The 7,232-nt window shown below is 49.0% G+C and overlaps 1 long non-coding RNA gene across 1 annotated transcript; it reads right to left on the bottom strand.

The window, feature by feature from the left end:
• Window positions 1-588: 588 nt before the first annotated feature.
• On the bottom strand, window positions 589-6,239 carry LOC114487022 (uncharacterized). The gene is made up of 4 exons (XR_003681591.1): window positions 6,027-6,239; window positions 3,883-4,013; window positions 2,756-3,578; window positions 589-1,004 (listed from the first exon to the last, which is right to left on the bottom strand). It is a non-coding gene; the product is annotated as an uncharacterized lncRNA (long non-coding RNA).
• Window positions 6,240-7,232: the final 993 nt, after the last annotated feature.

The following is a 7,232-nucleotide window of genomic DNA, read 5'->3' as shown; positions in this document are numbered from 1 at the left end:
CAAACAGAATGTCTTCGTGACATTCATAGTCATATACCCAAGGAGCAAAGAAAATCTTGAAAGGCAGAAGCCAGTCATCTCATGAAAAAGAGACCCTAAAGAACAGAGAGGCAAGACCAGGCAGGGTCTGTGTAGATTGTGAGTTACCACTTTTTTCCAGTCCAAACAAGAGGGCATTTAATCTATACCTGGCTGTTGATATTTTTAAAATCTTGCTCTAAATGCTATATCAATGGCTCATGTGCATTTATTAGAAACTAGATCAAATCGATGCTTATCATTTTAAATAAAGACTTTGTTTCTGTGTTAGTTATTAATAATCTGTGACCCTCCAGACAGGGCTAGCCTTAGTCACCTGGGCAGTACCCACCTAAGGCCCATCTGTACACATGACGGAGACTTCACACAGGGGCACGGCCTCTGAGCCGTGGGTCTGTGAACCACACCCATGACGTTGAAAGGAAAACTAGAGCAGAGTCTTTGAAAACCTCAGCTTCAGGTTCAAGAACGGCAGGAGGCACTTGAGTTTAAGGAGACAATTTAAAACCAACAGAAAGAGAGAGAGAAATCTCATTTTATGCCGTAGATAGCAAAACTGTAGGGAGAGAGTTACTTCAAAAGATGACACTGGTATAGAATATTGATGAGTTATTAAGTATTTAAATTAACTCAGAATGGTAGATCCATAGCGACTGATAAGGTTATCGCAGAAGAGGATGATTCTTGGCCTTGGAGAGCGTTTACTATCTGTTGAGATTACCGCCCCCCCCACCATATCCTCCCCACAGTTTTGTGCTGCTGTTGGTTCATGTCTTGGTGAACTCTGGGCCAGAGGGACCGATGCTCTTGGGGATGGTTTACTTGGGAGGCTGCCGAGGCCCCATCCCTGATCCTCATGGCAAGCCTCACGTATTCTGCCGGGAGCTAAGTACTTCCATGCGCCAGCTGCACCTTGCTCTGATACACAGGGCCCAATCCTGAAGTTTATTCCGTGGGTGTAGTCACTGCAGAGGGCAGAAACAAGATGATGTTTCCCTTGTACCTGGCATTAAAACAAAGTCCCCTCTTCTGCAGTTATGCTGTTTCTGTATCCTGCTCATCATTTATCTAGGGCACAGGGGCTGACTGTCCTGCAGAACTGTAAGCTACTGAGGGTAGGCCCACCTGTCTGTTAGGGCTGTACCCCTAGTCCCCAGTTGGTGCAAATCAAGTGCCCCGTCAGTAAGTATTTATGGAGGGGATGGACCATGTTCCTCAGGTAGAGCAAAGAGATGCCATCTCTTACGGTTGTATAGCAGGACTCACCACATTTTCTTTGTCCATTTCAAAATAAACCTCCTGCAACTAAAACTTCAGCCATAACTTCAGAAAATTAATCTCTGTAAAAACCCTATATCTTAAAATCTCTGTTATATTTTCCAAGGCAGGGGCCGTCTCAGTATTTTCTTGATACCGCCCTGCGTGACAGAAAGTGGATCCACATTGCTTTCCACTCTGTTTTCAAACCGCCACAAACAAGGGGTTTTAAGAGCCACAAGGATGGCCCAAAGCTACTGGAGTCACACCCACAGTAAGAACACTGACACTTTCTTCCCTGGATTCTAGCTGCTGACCTTCTTGTTTTTGTTTTTGTTTTTTTATTGCGGTACGCGGGCCTCTCACTGTCGTGGCCTCTCCCGTCGCGGAGCACAGGCTCCGGACGCACAGGCCCAGCGGCCACGGCTCACGGGCCCAGCCGCTCCGCGGCACGTGGGATCCGCCCGGACCGGGGCGCGAACCCGCGTCCCCTGCATCGGCAGGCGGACTCCCAACCACTGCGCCACCAGGGAAGCCCTGACCTTCTTAACCCTCTATCCTCAGCTTCTCTGAAGCTTCGCTGCTGTGAACTTCCTTGGAACATAAGTTCTCATTGATAACATGGGAAGAGAGAATCAATAAACTGGCAAATGTTTATTGGATACATTTTGCAGACCCCGCCCTCTCCTCCTTGACGTGGGTCATATATTTCTGCAGCCACTTTTTAACAATTCAAATAGCAAATGTTTTGAGATTAGCTGTCTTCACATCACCTCTAATATAAACTGCTTTTTAAAATGCGGCTCTGGGGCTTCCCTGCTGGCGCAGTGGTTGCGCGTCCAACTGCCGATGCAGGGGAACCAGGTTCGCGCCCCGGTCTGGGAGGATCCCACGTGCCGCGGAGCGGCTGGGCCCGTGAGCCGGGGCCACTGCGCCTGCGCGTCCGGAGCCTGTGCTCCGCAACGGGAGAGGCCACAGCAGAGGGAGGCCCGCGTACCACAAAAAAAAATAAAAAATTAAAAATTAAAAAAAAAATAAATAAATAAAATGCGGCTCTGTTCGTGGCTCTTAAATGTGGTAGAAATCTGTCACAATTTTACGTTTTTAAAACAACACAATTACATTTCTCCTCCCTAATCCGAGCAAGTCAAAACTTTGCTTACACTTTATATCACAAAATAGCTGTGTATGATGCTGTCAGAAGTTTTCCTCTCCACCTTTATTAAACACAAAATGTCCTATATTTATATAAAAATCACCACCTCTGGGTTGACCCTATGAAACATTCTTCCACAGCTGTCTTTTCTCATGTTGTAAAAGCACAAAACATACTGACTCAGATGGCTTTGAGAATAAAATCACATCACAGTTTGGAAAGGGACCCACAGGGAAACAGATGAACGGCTGTCAGCATGGGAACTCATCACATCATCGGAAACCCATTTGGACCGCTACTTACGTAGACTGTTAGCGTGATGCGTGATTATCACGAAGCTCCTGTTATTGTTACAGGCGGTGTGAGTGTGAACCAGTCCTCAATGTCGACGAAACTGGGAAAGTATCCAGGACTGATCTGCCCGTGGGCTATCGAGGGTTAACAGTGAAAAGATGGGAGATGCTCACTTCTCTGAAATTTTAAGACAGATCGGCGTCGGAAACCTAGTGATCCGGCGCACGACGATGAGGAAGCCAGCTTGCGGGAGACGCCTCTGCGCAGCGGCGCACTTCACCGGCAATGCGCCCCCCAGACCCGCAGCCCTCAGCTACCGCAGCCCCTCGCAGGGCAGGGCACGCGGCGCCGCAGCCTCTCCTTAACGCACGATCTGTGTGGGCTCTGCTTTCATCGCAGTCACTCGTGCGACTGTACGGTTTCTCAATGACAGGAACTCGGTCCTACTACCGTCTCATTGCCCACAGCATACGTGCTGAAAGTGTCACAAACAACTAACCGTGTTTCACAGTTCAGGTTCCATTATTATTATTTAGGTATGGCCAGGCCGGTGGATCAGGAGGCAAGGAGCACTGAGAAGACGGTTTGTCACCCACAGCTCCTAAGAGGGAGGGAGGGCCCCGGCTCCCTGTGTGGGGAGGACCACGGAGGGAGGCCGGCCAGTCAGGAGGCGGGAGGAGGGCGGGGACGCGAGCCTTTACTGCAGTTTCCACACGAAGGAACAGGCACGGCTGGGTGAGCAAGCTCAGCACAGGCTAGTCTGAACCTTTCCCGGGGCTGTCGCCAGCTGTCGGTACCTGGCCCTGGGGTGATCAGGGCAGGGGACGGTGGCCTGGAGAGGGAGAGCGCCGCAGAGCGAGTGGTTAGGGTGTGGGCTCTGGGTGGTTGGAATGTATATGGAAGGCGCCCTCCTGAGCAAGGGATTTGGAACCTGCCTTAGCTAGCCCGGGGTTGGGACAGCGCGGTCACTCCAGGGTCAGCAGCCCCATAATACAGACAGGGTTAACACAGGCGGGGAGACACACTTCCAGTCCTCTGGCGGCTCTGCTGAACCCTCCCCATCATGGATAAAGGGAAGAGCTCAGGAGTGGGTGTCCGAAGCTTCGGGTCTGGCCCAGGCTCTGCCACTCACTCACCCTGTGATCCTGGGCAAGGCATTTCAACTTCTCAGGCCCTCAGTCTCTTCATCTAGAAAATGAAGTGTATGGGCTGTGTGATTTCTAAGACCTCTTCCAGCTCCCAAATGTTATGAGCCCCTCCTCGTAACCTGCAACATAGAGAACCTGCATTCCTGTACTTGTCAAGGAACCCAAACTGAATCCTAACGAAATTTATGGATTTCCTCCCCAAGGCTACGGAGAACTGTCTGGGGGTATGACATCCAGATGGCTTCAAATGTCCCTGGATGATGCAGCTCTCCAGAGAGCTGTTTACCTGAACCACATACAGCTGACTTGGGATAGAAGTGCTTTTCTGCTCTGTATTTTGGTCTGACCCCCTCCACTTACAATTCACAGCATTACAAAAGGCATTACTGAGAAACGTGCTGCACGTAACAGAGGCCACCCTTAGGCATATACTGTTCTCTGCTTTTACGCGGTGCCCTCTTTAGGAGGACCTGCGGGAGATGCTCTCTGGGCTCAGGGACAGAAAGAGACGTGTCCACCCGAACAACCGGGTCTGGGCTTTTGTCTGCGGTGTGAGCTCACACTGTGTCCACCCCTGGGAAGCCAGCAAGCTCAGAGCACAGCCTGCTGTGCCTTCTGACCTCGCCTCTGCCTTCAGATCCAGTTTTTCTACCTTCCTTCCTTTGCCTCAATATCTGCATTTACTCCCTTTTTCATCTCTCATTGAATATATCTGCTAACTTTATCGATGTCTTTGGGAATAAGAAGGGGTATCAATAAGGAAATACTCCCAGAGATGTGAGGTTCATTTACGTCACAGCAAAGGGCCACATGGGGAATGAGGGTAAGGATGTGGCAGACCTAAGGGCTGGGTTGGGTGAGGGGCTGGGATCCAGGGGGTGCAGCTTTTACAAGTAGATCTGTTCATGCTTCTAAAAGAGGACATGCGCCTGGTTCCTTAATGCCTCAGTTTTCTTAACCCCCAAACTGGAAGGAAACAACTTTCATTTCCCTTTATAAAATCATTAGAAATATGATTTCAGGAGTGATTTTAAAGTGAAACATAAGTTTAGTTTAATATTATATTTTCATGCATACAGATCTACAAGTAAAGAAGATTTATTAACCACAAATTTGCATATATGCATATGCACACCTAGAGATAGTTACTAAAACAAGAGAATCAGAACATTTCTTGCCCAACTTAAAGAAAATGATATGCACGTTGTTGGAAAGTCACAGATTTTCTTCAAAAAAGTGTTATGACTCACAAACCCTATACCCCCTGGGTATGTCTGTGATTTTTAAAACCCTGTATTTCGTACCTATCGTTTTTAAAGACAGTTATATGAGATACAATTCAAAGTAATTTCTCTAACAAATCCAGAGAACAGATTGCAGGAGTTATTCTGCATGACCTGGTTTGGACTGTAATCTGAGGGATACTTATTACATATCACTATTATGTGTTTGAGTTATTTCACTTAAAAACGGGCAAACTCGGTGGGGTGGGGCAGGAGGAATGGGGCGTTATAATTTAACGGGCACAGAGTTTCAGTTTGGGAAGACGAAAACGTTCTGGAGATGGACAGTGGTAACGGCTGCACAACAATGTGAATGTACTTAACGCCACTGAATGGGGTTAAAATGGTAAATTTTATGTTATGTATACTTTACTACAATAAAAAAAGTTCTAAAAAAGGCAAAAAAAATTTTTTTTAAGGGCAAACTTCTAAATCTGATTCTCTTCACCTAAAACTTTCCCTTCTAGTAACAGCTTCAATAAACATCAACTTTGTCACATTTTCTCCCCTTTGCTTCTAAAATTGCAGGAAAATGACCGAGTGGCCCCGGTTCCCCTCGACCGTGAAAATACACGAGAGCCATAAGATTAAATCCATTCGGGCTGTAACACAACCTCAAAAAGAGGGCAACCGCCTTCACTCCGGCTGCTGACCTGCTCTTTGCCTCCATCTGTGACCTATGACCCTTTCACGTTTAAGGACACACAGAATTTCACTCTGTCCCAGAAAACAACTTTCGAACTCGCCCTTCACCTGCCAAGACCTGTCACGTAATCAGTTTCCCAGCAGTAAATAAACACCGTCAGAACTTCCCCCGGACCCCAGTTCCAGCGCGAGGGCTCGCCCTACCTTTCTGAGAAACAGTTTCTGCAGCTTCTTGCGCGGCAGCCCGATCATCCTCCGTCCGCAAGCCCGGGGGCCGCTGGGCTGGTCTGGGCCATCGCGCGCCCCGCATCCCGCATCGCCGCCTCCTCCCATCCTGCATCCCGGCCGCCGCCCAGGACCACGCCCCCCGCCCGCCCCCCGCTCCCCGCCCCGCCCCTCCCCCAGCGGAGGACGTCCGCGGGGCCGGCAGGGCTGTGGCGGCGGGACGCACGTGCTCTGGCCGCAGCCCAGCCGGCCTGCGCGCCCACCGCGGGGAAGGAGCGGAGAAGCAGCCCCCAGGCTGCCCGCGTCCGTCTCCGCGCAGAGTTACGCGCAGCGCTCGCAGCCTCAACAGGTGTACCCGGCCTCCGGCCCAGTCGCCGAAGCCGGAGTCCACGTGGACCGAGTCAAGTGTTCAAAACTGGGACATTTTCAGAGACGCCACGAGGGGCGGGCTGTGAGCCCCTCGCCGCAGCACACCTGCCACCTGCCGGAGCGCGAAAGGCACCCCGCACCCCCACGCACTGAGAGAAGGAGACAGACAGGAGGGGGCAAAATAAAAAACGGTGGCTTAAATGTAAATTAGATAGCTAGTGGGAAGCAGCCGCATAGCACAGGGAGATCAGCTCGGTGCTCTGTGTCCACCTAGAGGGGTGGGACAGGATCTCCTTTAATTAACTATATTATAGTTTCTTAAGGGAACAGAGGACCTTACTACTAATCAATTAATTGGACACTACATTATACTTCTTGTTATGTTCATGAGTACTTAAGATATTCTTATTTATAGAATATTGAACTTTCTTATATCTAAATTTAAAAACCTGACCCCATATATGCACTACCAAATGTAAATTAGATAGCTAGTGGGAAGCTGCCGCATAGCACAGGGAGATCACCTCTGTGCTTTGTGACCATGAGAGGGGTGGGACAGGGAGGGTGGGAGGGAGGGAGACGCAAGAGGGAAGAGATATGGGAACATACGTATATGTATAACTGATTCACTTTGTTGTAAAGGAGAAACTAACACACCATTGTAAAACAGTTATACTCCAATAAAGATGTTAAGAAAAAAACAAAACAAAACAAAAAAAATTAAAAAAAAAAAAAACAAATAAAAAACGGTGGCTTATTTTTTCAGGTGGCACCGGGTCAACTAATGCGCACTGATTGTGCAAAGGTTTGCGTTAT

Source organism: Physeter macrocephalus, chromosome 10, assembly GCF_002837175.3.
Source record: "Physeter macrocephalus isolate SW-GA chromosome 10, ASM283717v5, whole genome shotgun sequence".
In the NCBI taxonomy this organism is placed as follows: Eukaryota; Metazoa; Chordata; class Mammalia; order Artiodactyla; family Physeteridae; genus Physeter; species Physeter macrocephalus.
The sequence above is the reverse complement of the archived record's forward strand: the minus strand, read 5'-3'. Positions and strand labels throughout refer to the sequence as shown.